The sequence below is a fragment of the Tiliqua scincoides genome, chromosome 2, assembly GCF_035046505.1.
Source record: "Tiliqua scincoides isolate rTilSci1 chromosome 2, rTilSci1.hap2, whole genome shotgun sequence".
In the NCBI taxonomy this organism is placed as follows: Eukaryota; Metazoa; Chordata; class Lepidosauria; order Squamata; family Scincidae; genus Tiliqua; species Tiliqua scincoides.
Window position 1 is genome coordinate 161,658,376 of NC_089822.1, and position 18,880 is coordinate 161,677,255.

An 18,880-nucleotide genomic window follows, 5' to 3' on the forward strand; every position below is an offset into this window, starting at 1 on the left:
ATCCCAACTCAGCTTGTCATCCACAGAGCATTCTGACATTGGCAAGCCATGAGCACAGTGTTGACATAACATCCATGCATTATCAGTGCTTCATCTGTGCTTTATGGGTGTGATGCCCTAGGAGCCAATCGCTACATGCATCCAGCCCAACACCAGCAGCAAGTCAAGCACTGCCAGGGTAAACAGACCATGGGCAGGGGCAAGGCCAAAGAGTGGCCAACACTTGGGAGGGTTCCCCCCTGCCCACCACTAGGAATGGTGGGCAACACAGCACCAGGAACCTCCACCACACCACAGACATGACACAAAGACACTACACCACCCCATCCCCTACAGGAGCTACAGTGGTGTCAGCAAAGAAGGGGAAAAGCAAAGACTTTCTAGGAACTCCTGCACCAAGAATTCAAGCTCCCTTATCTCACCTACACAAGCACATACACATCCAAGGAATACATCTGTGAGCAGAGTACAGGAAGGGCAGAACAACAGTTCCCTTGGAATATGGCAGCCATGTGCGACAAACACACAAGTTTTTCCATGGTGAGGGTTTGAGTTTTTATGGGGGCATTCACCAACTGGAATGAAACATTTTTGCCTTGGGAGGGACTAAGAGAGATCACAAGGGGAGCCGTTACAGCGTGGCAGATTGAAACAGTACCTTTCCCTCTCCTGGGGTGTGTGTGGTGGAACTTTTAAAGGACCAATGTTCAGCCCCTTGTGACAATGATGCAGCCCTGAAAAACAAAAGGGATTCAGATAAGTGTTTGATCAGCAGTACCAATGGTTGGAGCCCCTGGCATTCACCAAAAGGAAGCAGGCACTGCCTGTTCTGAGCTGTTGCAAAAGGAAGGGATGATTAGGCAACACAGGTGATAGCAGAGACCCCTGTGATAATACTGAAGACTCAGAAGGGGGCATAAGACATGAGACAAAGATGATCACCTATGTGTGTTGGCATGGAATTCCCTCCCCCCTTTCCTTAACTGTGTAGGGTCTATTGTGCATGCTTCTTCTGTAGGAGTGGTGGGGAGAGGTAGCACTTGGGTGCTTGCATATGGAGGCATCCTGGGGCAGACTACCTGCAATACAAATTCTGAAAGGTTTAGTGTATAGCAAGATGTATACTGCATATCTTCCTATATATATAACAAGAGGTTATTGGTGCAAAGTACTGTCTTTGTGTGTCACGGCCCTTGTGTGGTTCCCATCACCCAAGTGATGGTAGAAATGTGCCATCACATTTCTACAAGATCACAAATGTGCCATCACGCTTTCTGCCACACCCAGTGTGGTTCCCATCACCCAAGTTCCCCTTTGAGAGAGCAGAGAGGTAGGGCCCCATGATGAGCCTCTTATCTGTGCTGTAGGCTCCCTTGCAGCAGCTTATAGACTGGGGTTGTCGTAATGTGATTGGCTGCCAAATGTAGTCTGTATCCTATCTTCTGTCATGGAAGAGTGGGCAAGGCAGGGGAGGTGACAGGAGTTGCAATTTTCTGCTGTTTTTTTCCCTTCTCCATTGTTCCCTATGGGGTTCTCCTACTAACACCAGCTCTGTCATTGACACAGTATTTTCTGCCACCAACAGCGTGCATCATCTGAAGGGGGTTAGGATCTGACAAACATCACACCCTCATTTCCTCCCCATTTTGGCAAACTCTGCCACCAGAATTGTGCTGGCATCTGAGCAGCTACACTGGTGAGCTACATCTACAGTTACATCTGAGCTACACTGGTGTGGCATTTTTCCAATGTTGCACCAGAGTCCATGGAGTGCGACAGCAGGCGGACTTCTATGTCAGTGGGGTGACTTTGCGCCAGTGTATGTAGAGATATACCAGCGTGTCTCAAGGATAAGATTGGGCCTGAAGTTGATTTATTTTGGTGGGATCGTGCATGTGCTTTTGCAAGTCTACTTATCTTTCTAGCTACTTTTGCTGGGTGGAAGCAGACACAGTGCACACTTGCTCAGATTAGTCAGCTCATTCATCCACTTGTCTCCAATATTTTCCTGTTTTTCTTAGCAGAGGTTCAAGTGGAAGTAAATATATCTCCTTCTATTGCTTGATGAGTGGCTTTTGCGCAATTGTGGCTTGTCATAAAACATTAAAAACTGGCAGAGAAAAGCCAGGAGAGAGAATGAGAAAGAGAGGCACAAAGATGCAACCTATCACATTCTTTGCATGTTTATTGTGGCATGTTTGTGTTCCTGGGATTCTGTTCACAAGAATGTTGCTGATAAAACACATAGATATTTGTGCTTCTTAACTGCTGTTCACAGTGTAGTAGTCAGCAGAGGTACTTCCAGATTCTCTAAAAGGTTGAAACACAGATGAGACCAGTTGCATTTTCCCCAATGACAACAATTCTCAGAAAGATGACTGGACCCTGCAGCTGTCATTGCTGGATGTGTGCAGTAACCAGGAACACATGGGTGAGGGAGAAACCCAACATTTTAGACCTGACTTCCATAATGAACTAATGGATTCACCCATGTGAAAAGTCTGCCTAGAGCTGTTATGGAATGTAAATGGAATTAGAGTTATCTGCTTTTCCTTGGTAGATAATATTCAAGCTTGGAAGGTTCTGTTCATTAAACTCCCTTGTGCCTCCTCCATGAAACAGACAACCCAGTTCAACAGGACTGTTTCACAAGGAACTTACAGACCATTTTTCCATATTGCTGCAAATTCTTCTGAGCCCTGGAGAGTTGGCCTACCCACCTTTCCAGCCACCAGCAAAGAACAAGCAACTGGGGATGATCTCTTGGAAGGGAAAAAGAAAATAGAAAAAATTTTCTGAGAGATTAGAAGCAGGCCATCTGTGACCGCTTTCTCCCATTCCTCCTAATACCCCAATGTCTTCAGGACTTGCATCTTACACTCATGCCAAAATTTAGGACATTCAATATGTCTGTGAAAGTGTCATGATATCCAGAATTGTTACAACTAGATCTAAATTTTGGAACAAATGAGTGGCATTCCTGTGAGCCATAGCATTAAAACCACATTCTAATAGCTGTTTTAGGCTCAGAAGACAAGGAATTAAAAATATATTAAGTATACCTTTCATTGGTTCAACATCTTGGATTATATATGGGGAGCTGATTTTCAGTCAGCACACTATCGCATGTTATGACATGGTGGGTGTCATAAAATTGCCGTAAGGCACTTTCCTGCTGGCAGGAGACACCAGTACCAGTGGAGAGCTGGGCCTCAGTGCTGATAGGATGTGTCAGTGGAGTGCTGGGTGGTGAATATCCCCGCCAGGCGGCAGAGGGGCTTTTCGGGGCAGGGGAGGATGGGGGAATGTGGGGAGGGGTCGAACTGGGCAGAAGAAGGGAGAGCCAATAGGCAGATCTGGCCCAGGAGGGGGGCGGAGATGCTGGCAGAGGCTGCTGCCAGATCCTACCCCTCTCCAGAGCTCCAGAGCCTGACCTGGGTCTCCTCTATTCCACATTAGAGCAAGGGCTGGCACAGATTCAAGTAGATCTATTGGAGCCAGCGATGTTCAACACAGGCAACAGCGGTGACCATTAGAGCCCCATTGTACTAGCTGGACACTGTGGAAGAATAGGATTGGGCCGTAAATCTGTTAGACAGCAAATACAACCCTGAGTATAGAGTGAAGGCTGTACTGCAATGTGGGAGAATGCAAGTGCCTTAGGCTTGCTTCTAGTTCCTCCACAGATAAAACCTATATGTGAAACAGTCTTCAATTATTGGGGGCCATAGCGAATCAGACCTCATGTGTTCCGATCCTAGTACATTTGTATTTGCCAAATTACAGGTTGGCAATTTAAGCATTTATCCAGCTAGGGTCATTTCGCCGAGAGCTTCCTACCTTTGGGGATCCTAGGAAGGCTCATTAGGACCTAACAGCTATTTAGGGTGTACACGTGGGCACATTTCTACTCTTGCTTCCTGATTTGTATTGTTAATTTTTGTTTCTTTTTTAAACTGCAACAAAAGTATTTTTTTGGAGAAGGGGAAGAAGAAAAACATGGCAGGGGCTTGAAATGGAAAATTAATGCAAATTAAGTCTATACCAGTCCAGAAGGAGAGGAAGAAACAAAAGCCACAACGACAAACTTGATTAATAGAAAAATGAAAAAAAAAAATCAGAAAGGCTCAGAAAGTTTGAAAATAGAAGGCCCAAACCTTGAGCTGTGAGAAACAGTTAGCTATATAGTATTTCCTTAGAAAACCTGTTTGATTATTTCTTGAAAACATTGTATATGGCAGTGGTATTCAAAGTGGTGCATTGCGATGCCCCAGCCTGAAGGCCCTGACCTCTGCCCCCTTAAGGGGCGGGGGCAGGGGGAAGGCAGCGACGCAGTCCCCAGGATTGCATCACTAACAGGTTGGAGGGACTCGGATGCACTCACCAGTCCCTGCAGCAGCCGTCCTGTGGTGCGGGGAGCCCTGCGTGAGCATCTGCAGGGCTCCCCAGGCTTCTAAAAGTGAAAGTGGAGCCCCAGCTGCCTCCTTCCCCTCCCTTGCAAGCACTTACTGCGGTTTTCAAACTCCTGGAGAATTTGAAAATCGCAGGTATATGGCTTTGTCATCTGTGACAAACAGATTAAAAATGCTTTCTACTATTTCAAGTATTCCTGGTCCTGTAGCATATGAAGAAAATGGTTCCATGTGCAACCAGAGTATGTCAGGAGTTCCATTAAAGCAAGACCAACTTTGAGCCACAATAACAGATAGGAATACTATAGTAATCTCTGGTCTAGAAGAGCTGCATTGCATCTTCTCACCAGTTGGAATTTCCTTCAAGAAGTAGAACCTCACAATGTGTTTCTCAACATCTACCTATGCTATATTCCGTATTTAATCTAAGATGGACATCACCTGTATCCCTAAGTGGGCACAGACAGGGAAGAAGTCTTGCAGACCTGCAATCCTGTGGATACAGTCCTAGAAAACAGAGTGCGGTGTGAAGCAGTGCTATAAGAGGTCATTATAACATTTTTCTAACGCAGATGTGTTCACAGTATACTCACCAGTGCACTAGGTCAGAGCCTGCTGGATAACTGACTACCACTACCACAACTGCTTCAACATGGCAATGGTGGAAAATGATGGGAAGAGCTACTCCCAGGAGGATGAACCAGGTTGTAACTCATCCTTAAGAACTACAGCCTTCTTGTTGAAGAAGGAACCTAGGGTTAATTTTTTTGTGTGCATTTTAATCTTTTTCTTTTTAATACTGTAAATATTACACCCAGGACAAATAATGTGATAATGTCACAGTCTTATAGGAAGCAGTGTTATGATAAATAATACCCATATTTACATCTGAGCCAATCTCAGATTGCTATTGGTGCAGGAAAACTGGGCTATAGAGAAAAACCTGCATAAGGCATAGGATGCATGCTGTATGAACGTTTATGAACAAGAACATTATACATGAAGACCCAAACAACTATGGAGTCAATGTTCTGTCTACCTTGTTTCTAGTAAGTGACCCAGAGTGGAATTCCGTGCTTGTATGTGCTTCATCCTGCTGCCTGTAAGCATGTCTCACACAGTACACAGCACACCATCTTTGCTAAGCATATAAGTAAAAACAACCTCATAATGACAGATAATGATTCAGCCCTCAAGGTATGTGAGCACATGGACATATTTTGCTTCTTTGCATCAATGACTTTGGAAATCATTTCAAGGCTTAGAAAGTTCATTGGAAACAGCCTTTTACTGTTGTGTTGATACCAGTGACCAGTACTGAGGAAGCTCCTTCCATACATATGCAGGGGAATAGTGTTAATTGTTGCCATTGCCTCAGGTGGTCTCACATGCTCCGATACATCTCTGTATTGGGTTAACCACAGGTGACCATTTTACCACACACCTGCACCTGATGTAAAATTTTCCTTACCACCTAGCAGAACGATATGAAAAATCACACAGATAACTACTCTGGGTGAGCTCTCTGCTTGGCACAGTAGTCATCTGTATTTACCCAGACAACCTGTTCACCAAACAGTAGTGTTCATACCATAAGAGGTTACCATTTGGTAAATGGTCACCTGTATCCAGATCCTATCCATCCCCTTCTCCCACTGCCATAACTAGCATTGACAGAGGCTGGCAGAGGTTGCTTTACAGTAATTGCAAAGCAGTATCTGCCGATGAGGGCTGCAGGGAGGCTGCAGCAAACTGTTTTGTAAGAACAGTTTATTTTTGCAATTGTTTTTGAAGTCATGCATTTATATGCATGTTCACTCATAGAATCAGGGCTGAGAGGGAAAAAAGAATGTGGGCAACATGAAAAAATGGTACCAAAGTAATAATGACAGAGAACAGGTGTGGAAAAGTACCGGGAAACAGTGGAAGGTAGAGGAATTTTGCCAAGGATTGGCACTCTTCAAAATGCCAGTTTTATAATGAAAATCCACATAGGAATATTCAGTTCCATTGTAGTGACAAAAGTGAAGGAGTCATTCATTTGAAGTTTATTGTTTTTCAGTTCTTTCTTTCTTTTACACACAACTGTGGAGTCTAGAACCTTTGTTACTTTAAAAAAAAGTCTATAAATGTCTTTAACATCATATAATTCCATGGCTCCAAGAGTGAAGTCTTTATGAAAAGAGTCAAACAAAATCCGAAACCTATGCTAAGATCATGACCTGGCAACATGTAACTCTCTTGACACAAACCATGCACACTCTTTGGTATTAGCTGTAGCCTTGTAAACTGAACAAAATGCAAGATGCCTTTATGTACCCAAACACAGCTTGGCACTATTTGAAGGCGAGCAAGCAAATGGCAGTTTCACTTGGTTATGAGGGAGAAAGCCCTTATTATGTTGAAGTCTGTGCAATTGAAAAGGTTGGTGAAGAGCTCAGGACAGGCCCTGGTGCAGTGGTCACTGAGGGGGGAGCAATGGAAACTTCTGCACAAAACACACACAGCAAAATCAATGTTAGAAAGATATTTAAAACACCCCCCCACCACCACCACCGGTTAATCACCCTTTCCTGTGGTTGCCAACTGAGATTTCAAAAAAACCTGAAATAAAAAAAAAATTATATCTTTTTGTGGCAAAGTTTTAAAAAATACTTTAAAATTAACCAAATTATACACTGGTCTAAACAAAAGGCGCCCAAAGATGCCAAATTTAAAGTTATATCAAATGATTTTTAATCTGACCCAGATAAATACTTTACAATTACAAGATGGAACACTGCTGCCCTGGGGGAAATGGGAGAACAATATATTGCAGAGGCCAGATACCCAGGGGATTAAGGATTTACACTCCACTAATCTTACACTAATCCGCGTACAGCAAACATGGAATGAGGAACACCACAAAATCAAATGACATCCTACACAAGGACTCTGAGCCATGCAGATAGGCTGTTCCTCAGGAGAATGAGCTGAGTGGCTAAGAGATGTTGCGATAAATGGATGCAGAAGGAATAATAAGGACATGAGGCTTCTGAGCCACACTATAATAATGGCTCCCTCTCCTCAATATGCATGCTAATGCCGAAACATTTGTTCTCCTCACAGCAGGAGGATTCTCAAAGGCAGCAGACTCTTTGAATTAACTTCCACCTCCTCACCCAATGTTTACGCCAAATCTCTCTCTTATTATATTAAGAGACTTTTTGCCCTCCACAAACTACTCACAACAGAGAGTTTCACAGATACACAGCCTCCAAGCACTAGCTATGGAAGGAAAACTCCGGCACGTGCAGGGGTCCTCTTTCCCTTCCCACTGTATTGTCAACAGAAATACCTTGCTGCACGCCCAGACTGACTCTGGGCAGATACTCAGCACAGTATGTAAGCTGGCTCCTACTTTTTTCCACTGAGTTACCAGTGCCATATGCAGGAACGGTCACAAAATAGACAGGCTGATGGCAGAAGAAGAATTCATTGAGTGCACTACCTTTTGCACACTTTTGTGAAAACTCAATATTAGTTAATTTCAACATATAATGTTTTAATCACTAGACATTCTGGGCAGACAATGGAGGACAGAGTACCCATACTTTAACTATTGTACAGAGGGAATTTTGGCAGGTGCAGCTTTTTAAACCCTTCCATGTTGAGCTGCACCTGCCCAAATTCCCTCTCCTACACAATGGTTGAAGGTATAAGCACTCTGTTCTCCATTGTATCCGGTCACCCTGGATTAAGCATTAAGGCATCTTTTAAAGTAGAAGATACTTGTTAAAAGAAAACAAGATAGTCAGTGGCTGGCAAGTCCTTTTCATTAGGAAGTTTTAAAAATAGTTCAAAGTGTCTGACAAAGATCGTTTAGATATAATTCACCTTGCTTCCTTGAAGGGGTGTGAGTAAGATGATTTCTCAGAGTCCCTGCTATAACCCCGTAAAGTGCTTCTAAAAGAAGATCTGTAGATGCCTTGCTAAGTATTATTACTTTCGTTGTTAATATCAGAAAACAATAAGGACAGAAATGTCCGTTACCTTAGAAACTCACAGAGGAGTAATTTTTCTGATTCACATCAACAGCAGAACTGATGTTTTAGAATTGCACACAGACCTGAAACTTCAACTGCATATAAGCAGAAGCAGATGTTAGAAATGAGAAGTCAGTGAAGTGTACCCCTGTGGGTACATACAGCTAAACATAGAAGAATATTAACTTAAGGGAGATATTTCCTCGCTACCTAAACTACCATCCAAGCTCAGAATGTGTATGTTAGTGCCACAGCTACATGCACCAGACTCTCGTCAACCACACAAACAGCTGTGCTGTTTTTTCTTTCAAGCTGTCAAACCTATTGCTTGATTTGCTTTCATGTCAGAGTGCCTTCACAAAAACCAGCTTCCATGTTTAGTCACTCTTTCCCCAGAATTCCATGCCTGCTTACAGTTGGGTTTTTGTAGCAACACCACAGGCCCAGCCAGAGGGGGATCTATCTGTGAGGCAAGAGCCTTCCAGACAAGTAACTTGTTCTATGTTGCCCCTCCCCATTGTTGGACCCCTGGGGTAACTTGAAGGAAAGGTGCTTTTCACATACTCTGAGTGCTTTCCTTTATTACCACATGGGCTCGCTTTGATTTAGGTTTGGGATGGGAGTAGTAACATGAAATATGGTGTTATCACCCTTTCAAATAACTAATGTAAGACAATGCCCACTTCCCAGAAATGCATTTTGACACTTCGGTGCCTCCCCCCACTTTTTTCTAGAGCTGCCACTGACCCACATCTTGCTGATACTGTGGCATACATCCTGGCAAGTTGGTGGCAAGTCTTGACTTTGGGCACTTTTTCAGGAAAGACGCCAAGGCACAAACCTGTGAGGAAACTGTTTTCTCTCACCCCAAATCCCTCCTTCCTAAATCTGACATCTGTAAGAGGATGGATATGGTTATTAACTGGAGAGGTACATTCCGCACATGTCCAGAGGTTCTTTCATTATTTTATTCATTCCAAAATTAAGCAATATTTCAGAGGAGGAAACATAGCTCAGTGAAAGAGCACCTACTCTGTATACAGAAGGTCTTGTGTTCAATCCCTGGTATTTCCAAGTAGTGCTGGAAACTCCTGAAATTCTGGAGACAATACTGAAGTCTGTATTGGAGTCACTGTAGACCACACTGAATTAGACGGAACAGTGGTCTGACTTAACATACGGCAACTTTCTACACAACTAGGACTGACTCAGATTAGCCTTAGAGATTCCAGATTGCATCTTCCCAGGACTCAGAGTAACTAGTGTGAGCAGGTCCAGTCTGAGGGCAAGCTATGCCCAAGGAGCACAAGATTCACTCCTACCACCAACTTCTAGTCCACCCATCTAGGAGGAGAGTGATCCAGCAGCACAGTTGCATCATCCTCTTCCTGCCCTCTTACCTCCAAAAAGGTCGCAGCAACCGCCTTCACCACAAAAATGCCCGGGAGGCAGAGATTGGGCCTCCTTTCAAAAAAACAAAACAAAATCAAAAAAATTATTTTTCCTTTCTTTGCATGGTCCATTTAAATCAGGAAGCATGGCATGTGCTGGTAGCACTCTCAGGGTGCCTACACTGGATCTTGCATGACCCAAGATGGTGATGCCCAGGAGAGCTGGAAGAAGAGGCCACCAAGGACATCCCAGTGGACTCACAGTGCCCCTGTGAGTTTGTCAAAGCACAGTTTGGGGTCTACTGACCTAACATACAAAACAAAGAAGGAAGCTCTAAAGGCATGCCTGATGTACTAGCTGTAACTTGGTATAGTGGTATATGTATATGTAACTTGGTTTATGTACTTGGTATAGTGATCCTCTTGGAGGTGGCATGCTCCCCACAGGAGCAGGAGGTGGAGATCACACCAAGTTAAATGCCTGCTTGCACACCCCTCTGCCACAAAACACTTGGATAAAAGGATGCAGTTTGTCATATATGGGGCATTGCTCTCACAGAGAGAAATACTGGAGAAATACAGTTTTTGCAACCTCAGAAGTCATTGAGAAAAGGATTGGAATAGGGACATGGAAGAAAAGGACAAGGTACGGTGCTGGCACCAAGTTATGGGAGGCACTGAGCAAGGCCAGCACTTGGTCTCTCATGCCCCCCCCCCGCCTATTGATGGTGCATTGGGCACTACCACTCAGAGGTGTACCAGGGTGCTGTGGCGCTCTAGGCAGGAATGGAATTATGTCATGTGACATGATGATGTCAGGTAACACCACTTCGGGAAGCGATGGGAGCAAGTGCCTGCAGTAGTGAAATTGTCTGACCAGCTCCTGAGAGGGCACATGTGCAGCAATCACTTCCCCAGTCAGAAGCAACTGTAGCACACACATGTTCTCAGCAACTGATCAGATGATTTTGTCCCAGCTGCTGCTACAAGGGCGTGTGTGCTCTAATCACTTCCCAACTGGGGAAGCAACTGTAGCGCACATTCTGGTGCCCACCTCCAATTGGTCCCCAGGACTCTTGCCCCAAGGCAGATACGTCCCTACTACAATTGCCACCAGTACTGGAAGTTCAGGGATCAGCATGGCTGGGGGGGGGCAGTTCCTCTTAACGTGCATGGGCTCACGTTTTGCCTAACTTTTGATGCCACCCTTGAATAGTTTATTATCACTTTGAATTTCTACCCTAGTCTTGCTTGCACACATTTGCTGCAAGCAGATTAATTTGTCACCCTGTATCTATATAGCATAAACCAAAGAAATGTTCCAGTACAGATCATCAAACACTGAAAATGATAATATACAGGGTAGTTAGGACTTTTTTGGTTTTATTTTTGCTTTTTTTTAAATTAAAAAACTTTCTTGGGTCACAAAACCATTAACAATTTCCAACTGCACTATTTATGTAATGGCCTAATCAGGGCCAATGAAGTAGTAGCTTCAGGCAGAGAGTGGTGGGTGGTGCCCCATTTCTGTCCACCTACTTGTCTCCACTGCTGCTCCTCCTCTGTCCACTTCCTGAACAGAGCAGGGAGACAGAGACAAAGAACAAATATGGAGGGGACGGGTGTGCTAAGCTAGAACTTTGGAAAACGGAAGGAGCAGATGCTGGCACATCATTGGGTAAAGGGGTAAGGATTTGGCATGATGCACCAGGAGGTCTTGGGCTGACCCTGGACCCAATATCTCTTTTTAATTTATCTAGAAAGTAGCCATCTCTCAGTGGGTGTACGAACAGAGATTTTTTTTTAAAATTATGAATAAATCTTAAAAGGGAATTCCTATCTATAATCTGCTTTGCCTTACTACAAAAGAGATGTTGAAAATCTAAGACCTCTATGCCTTCTCAGTGTGTCAGAAGAAAAGATTTTAATCTTATTACTCTGTACTTCTGGCTTCTCCCTCAAAGTTTTCTGGATAAGAGAGCTAGCCACTATCACAGAAATAAATTGTGATGTCTTTTGGTTTCCCTTGAGATCTCTGATCCCTTTACGCTGAAGTCAAACCACAGCAAATTCTAGCCACGTCTTCAGGGAATGCCTTAACTGTGTTTCTATAAACACAACACATTCATACTCTTCTGATTCTTCAGGTAAGTCTCTCAAAATAAAGCTATTCTTTTATGTGTCTTATGGGGGGATCCTATCCTATGCCTACTAGCTTGGATAGGACTGCTGCTAAAACCCCCATTGTATTGGTGGAACACAATGCTGTATCAACAGAAAAAGATTATAACAGTATAACATTACTCCAGTACTGGTGAGAAGTAACCATTGATGTAACATACCTGTGGAACTCCACAAGTTCCACTGCAAAGGGAAAACTCCACTGCAACAAGAAACTCATGTGCAGCAGGGATAGAAGTTAAATCCTGAACACACTGCATACCTTGTACTTAACCCATTTCTACCCAGCCCACAGGTGTACACATTTGATCCCTGATGGGTATATGCAAAGTTGGGCAGAAATGGCTTAAACCCTGCCAAGGAAAGAAAGAGTGTACAGAATGCTCAAACATCTATGACCATAGAGTGTCTCTAAGCCACCCAATGCAACATGAGAAAACTATATACTGGCTTGACAACCTACCATCACTCAACAGGTGACAGTATCTCATAAGAATCTCACTACATTCTGGTCACTTTCTGGTTGTGCATTTTTTGTGACGATGTCTGTGCACTAGGATGAGTCAGGGGTCAGTCAGATGAAGCACTGGCCAAAGGTCCATGCCCATCAGAGGGTCTGCCTGACTTGGCCAACTCCAGAACCTCCAGTACTCATGGTAGTGCCCAATTAAAGCAGGACACCATGGGAGCCCAGGTCAGGGTTTTGTCCCAGGGCCTCCAGTGACCTGGTTCCAGCCCTGGGTTGGGTGATGTTATGGGGTCAATTGTGTATCACTGATGTATCACCTCTGAATAGGTGACATGGGCATAAAAGATACATGATGCTGCAATTGGTCAGGGTGTTGGTAGAGCTTCAGGGTGCATGGGAACATCTATTGGTGTTGCTACATTCGTTTTTTTTTTCTGAAGCTGTTGTGCTATTGACTGTGCTGCTGATTCAGCTTAGGACAGCGACTAGGTTGTACTGACATTGCCCCTGGAGTATCAGCAACTGGGGTTACTAGGATCAACCTGCCCTCTCCAGGTTTTCAGCCTGTCTAGGAAAGTTAGTGCTATGACTGTAAAAGGATCAAACCTTCTTCCACCACCTTCTTTTGTAACATGAAGCTGGTCTGGTTAGCAGCATACCTTATCTATAGTGCTTCTACAATCCCTTACGTGGCCTATATTTACTTCCCTGCACTATTACATTAGTCACTAATTAATCACTTACTATTCCTAAAAGCCGTGAAAGTATACCAACACCTAAGTGATGCTCAGAGGGAAGCGCCCTTCCAACTCCTTTTACCTGTTCCACCTATTCCTCACATATTCCAATAGGTGAATAGGCCATGCCAAGAAGTAGTAAAGTTGTGCTTGCTTATATGGACAAGTGCCATGCCTTGAATCTGAGTACAGTTCTGTGTACTCCCAATCACATAAAAATTACTGTAAAAAACAGAACTAAGATTCGCATGTGGTTGAATTCTCATACAGATTTTTCACACTTCAAATTTGCATGTAGAGGTCCAAAAAAAGGCATGGCTTGCAGACAGTAATAACCGTATTCCCTTAAATTCAGTTAGACAACTATCATAGAATCATAGAGTTGGAAGAGGTCTAATAGGTCATCTAGTCCAACCCCCTGACTTAGGCAGGAAATCCTCTTAGAGCATCTCCAAGAGGTGCTTGTCGAACCTCTGCTTGAATATCTCTGGTGAGGGAGAGTCCATCACCTCTCTCGGCAATCTGTTCCACTGCTGAACTGCCCTTACCATCAGGAATTTTTTCATTAACATAAGATGTACATGTATCAGGCATGTAGCCTCTCATTTAGGAAAAAGGTAACTTATGAAGTGGTTAGGTAAAATAGAAACCTAAATGTGCAGAAAAGAAAATAATTCTTTATTCAGTGTGTAGTTGCTCTGTGGAACTCCTTGCCACAGCATGTGGTGATGGCATCTGGCCTAGATGCCTTCAGAAAGGGAATTGGACAAGTTTCTGGAGGAAAAATCCATTACAGGTTACAAGCCATAATGGGTTGTAGTTCAAGCCATAATGGAGTGCAACCTCCTGATTTTAGAAATGGGCTACGTCAGAATTCCAGATGCAAGGGAGTGCACCAGGATGCAGGTCTCTTGTTGTTTTGTGTGCTCCCTGAGGCATTTGTGAGATACAGGAAGCTGGACTAGATGGGCTTTTCGCCTGATCCAGCAGGGCTGCTCTTATGTTCTTAAACCACCAAAGAACATGAAGGACTACTAGACCAGACTCTTTGTGCTATCTGCTACATGCCCTCTTAAGCATCCAGAACGGGTTGCTGTTGGTTGCAGAAAACTATGCTAGTTATATCATTGACCTCCCCCAGAAAATGTTAAACTGAAACATTCAATATCGTGCAAGGAAAACTTACTTCAATTTAATTCTGTTTCTGTTTGCCTAGTGTGTTTCAAGCCAGACAGTAATTTCCCAGTTGCAGTGACACTGAAAATGCTCAGTACAAACAGTGAAAAGAAGTAGTCCAGTTCAGTCGACAGAGAAGGAAAATGTTTGTTTACAAACTTGGATTTTTGCACGCGCGCGCACCCCGCCCCTCTGCCACCTATGCCAAGACATGGTTAGGCAGCTTCAGCTATCAAAGCCTGTTTCTACTCTTTAAAACTCTTGGACTTCAGCATTTTTTCCCTTTGCTCTGTTTTCTAAACAAAGCTGTGGAGGGGCAGAGGAAAAGGCTGGTGCTTATTCAGTGGAAACTCCATTGATTACTCTGTGTGGTACCTTTCTGACATCAAGGACACCTTTGGTACAGGGGAAAATCTGGGTTCTATCAGCTCTTATAAGCAAGTGTTTCAAAAGGTTTACAGAAAAGTAAAGTAAACAGAGCTCTGAGTAACAAAAGAGTCCCGTTTATGCATTCTTTGATTCGCTGTAAAGGATGGTGTAAACTGACTTTTTAACCAAGCATTAGGCAAGCATTTGGGCCCACGCCATTCTATAATAAACAGTGACATGGCTATATTAAAATATTTACTTAATGCACGGCCGTGACTTATAGTATGAGTGGCTACTCAATAGAATGTCCTGAGTGCTAAGGCGTCAGGTGCCACTGCCTGTATAAATATTCTGTGTGCACTTGTTTATAGGAAAACCCCATCTGGATTTGGCTAGAAACAGCAGACACCCTGGTGACCCCAGTTTTTGCTATTGGAAAATATAACACAAATGTTCGTTCATCTGAGTAACAGCAGCAATTAAGTGCCATCTGACAGACTGAAGGGTATTGGCTTTTCTCAATAAGAAGCAAGGGCTATGATAGAAATAGTTGCACCATAACAACTTCTGTGAATTTGCATTGTTCTTTGAAATGTGTATGCACTGGACACCCGCATGTCCCACCAAGATCCTTTATTCAAATGGCTGTCTGGGTATGTAGTGAAATGGATCCCACAAAGAATGCCCCAAAATTGTTTGAGGGGGTGAAATCTTTGGAACCCAAGTCCTTCTCTTCTTTTCCCCTACTTGCCCTTGATAAGAAAGACTACTGTACTCCTTGACGTCTTCTCACCATGGATGGGAATCTTACAGTTTCCAGCCTTTCCACTTAAATTATTTATTAAAATAGTTTTCTAAAATCTAGATTGTTTTGATCTGTATGATATGATATATAAACCGCTTTGAACATTGGGAAAAGTTGTTCCACTCAAATGCCACATGAAAAGCCCTTATAAACACAAAACAAAAACCAAAGACTTCTCATAGCTTGTTCCAGAAGGAAATTCCACAGCTTTGGTGTGGCTACCATAAAATGCTCTGCTCTCCAACCTGTTCACATCTGCCATAGAGATGTCATGAAAAATAAGTCTTACTGATTTGAGCTCCTTAAGTGTGGAGGGGCAATCCCTCAAGCATGAGGTTCCCAGGCGAAGCAAGAAAGGTTAAAACCAGTACCTTGACTTGGGAATTAAACTGGCAACTAATGTTCCTGGGGTAGAACAGGTTGAATGTCTACATGTTTTTCCAAAATCTGTTGAAAGGCTTGCAGCAGTGTTCTGCAACAATGGAAGCTCTCAAATCATCTCCAGAGGCAGCCCCATGTAGAGTGCATTGCAGAAATCAAGCTTGGAAGTTACAGACTTACCACTTATCTTCTCAGTGCCTAATACACGCAACAGCAAGAGAGGCAGTGGGAGGCAAAAGTGAAAATGTGCAGAAAACAGTTGGTGGAGTTTTCACATACCCAGAAGTCAAGTCAAAGGCTCATGTGCTGGAAAACTGCCAGCAGGAATATGAAAAATGGTATCTGTATGCTCTATGTACAAAAACAAGTCAGTAACAGCCATTTATTGCAAACTAATTGTGATCACAAATGCCAGCTGTCTTTTCCACTATTACTTCTATGTAGGCAAAATCCAGACTCTAACAGCTAATCTAGTGCAGTATATGGTAGCTATTTCTCACTGTACATGCGGCACCACTGAGGACAGTAAGCAGGTAGTAATGGAAATAGTAATATCTTTAATTTCTATTATTAATCACATGTTTAGCTTATTCTTTTTCTAAGAATGGCATATATGAGGGTTACATACCGGCACATCACAGCAATCCTGTCAGGTCAGGTAAACTAGGTCAATGTCACCCAAAGAACTTCACAACAGAGCAGAGATTCAAGCCTGAAACTCTGTCCACTACACCATGCTGCATACCATTGGTACATAACAGCTCTGTTTCTCTCTTTCCACCTCTTTCCTCTAATGTATTTGTTACATTTGTACCTTACCTTTTTATAAAGGAACACAGAGGAGCACTTTAGTCTCATAAACCCTGTCAGGTAAATTAATCTGCAAGATGGCAACTAGCTAAAGACCACCCAATGATCAGGGATTTGAACCTGGATTTTCCATATACAAATATAACATTCTCACCACTATATCACTCAGAAAAATGAATATGGAAAATTGGTACATGAGAGGTTAGAGGTAGAGTATGTGGACTGTATTGATCAGTTAAATTTTGGTAATTTATGCAAGCCTTCAACAAAAAAACCTGATTACTTAATCTTGTCACATGGTAGTCATATTGCTTTACGCCACAATTTAAGTCAGGAGATTGAGGTTTTACATGTCATGCTGTTTCATCATTAGGCAGACGTGAATGCAGAATTATCTTTTTGGAATTAGGGCCCAGTCCTATCCAACTTTCCAGTGCTGGTGCAACCGCAATACAGCCCTGAATGAAGGGGACAAATGCTCCCTTACTTGGAGGAGGCCTCTGTGACTGTTCCCTTCTGCAAGATGCAACACATGCCTCATTGGCATAGCTGCACCAGCGCTGGAAAATTGGATAAGACTTGGCCCTTAGTTATCTGACAAGTTGTGGGGTTCGTTTTGTGATTTGTTCAAGAAATCTAGTCTTATATGGACCTCATCAGGCAGTGCTTGCAAAAGGTGCAATGGGATGGGGGGGAATCAACCTGCTCATCACAATCCAAAGTTAAAGTACAGTTTGCAAAATCAGACTGAACAAACTATCATTTTGTGTCCTGTTTTTAATTACACTGTTAATTATGCAAACCATAGGTGGGTTTTTTTGTTAAGTTGATGTTCATTTACATGCTGTGTATTGGCTGTTGCTTCTAATTAAGCTGGCATTTTAGAGAAGTGCCTGTGAATGTGCTAATAAAATGATTAAAAATCATTCAGATTGTACTGTTTCATATATGTATCTTACAAGTATATACATTGTTACAACATTGACCCTAAATAAAGAGTGGATACAGTCCAATCAGAAATAAGTCCCAGCAATTTCAAGGAGAAAGAGAGAGAATGCTACTCTTGTGTTCAAGTGTAGGAAAATGTGAAAAAAAAATGTGATTTTATAGTATTTCATTTTGGGTGCAATCCTATCCACACTTACCTAGGAGTAAGCCCCATTGACAATAATGGGACATACATCTGAGAAGACATGCTTAGAATTGGGTTCTTTGCCTGGTTTACACACATTGTTGTCTTCTTAAGAAAAAATTGGGTTTATTTAATTCCAATGAACCGCAGTTGCTAGAGACCTTGGATTTATTTTCAAATCTAATCAAAATCTGGAGGGAAGAGAAAATAACCAATTCCACTAAGGCTGACTGCAGAAGTACTTTCCTCTTTATTGACAGAAGTTGCTTATAAGTCAAGGTGTTTGAAAATGGTGTTATTTTCCTTACTCAGACGTAAACCTATTGTGTTCAGTAAGACACAGGCTGTAATCCTATCTTACCTGAAACTAAACACCTCTACTTATAAGGAAAGCTTTGAAAAGTCTAATTCACCACAGGAAAAATGTGGTTGTGAATTTACACTCAGTCTGTGCTGTTGAATACATGACCTGCTCTCATTCACTCAAAACACGGAATGCAACAAGTGCTGAAGTTTGCAGAAACTGCTTCATCCAATTGGAACATTTTTTCCCCTCCATCGGTATTCCTTTCACTTTACTCTACAGGCCTTTAATTATATAACAAACCCACACAATATAAATACAATTCAACTCTCATATCCTGTCAGACAACTTAGTATTGCAAACTGGACTGAAAAATGCTGGCATGCTGGCCACGCGTTTCAGCCGTGTGTTGCTCTATCTTTATGAGTAGCATAGTTTAGTCTAGGGCCCTTTTTGTTGAATAACATGAGCGCAATCAAGGGCAGGACACAAATATGATAGCGGGCTTACCTTTTTTGCTCGGCCTGTGAATTTATGCTTCCACTGAGCTCTTGAGCTCAAAGGATGCTTAATCTCAGGTTCTGGAAGTTGAACCACATCAGAGATGTGGTTTCCGTCACCCGCAAAAACGTGCTATGTTGCTTTGCCAACATTGTTAATGTGGAATTATAAAGGCCTTTCCATTACT

The 18,880-nt window shown here is 42.9% G+C and overlaps 1 protein-coding gene across 6 annotated transcripts in view; it reads right to left on the bottom strand.

The window, feature by feature from the left end:
• The window catches only part of MYOCD (myocardin), a 179,229-nt gene that overhangs the window by 121,820 nt on the left and 38,529 nt on the right, over positions 1 to 18,880 (bottom strand). For all 6 annotated transcript variants that reach the window (XM_066614683.1, XM_066614687.1, XM_066614686.1 and 3 more), the window contains one exon: positions 659 to 734. The gene's annotated coding sequence lies outside the window, so the exon portion shown is untranslated. The remainder of the gene's footprint in view (positions 1 to 658; positions 735 to 18,880) is intronic.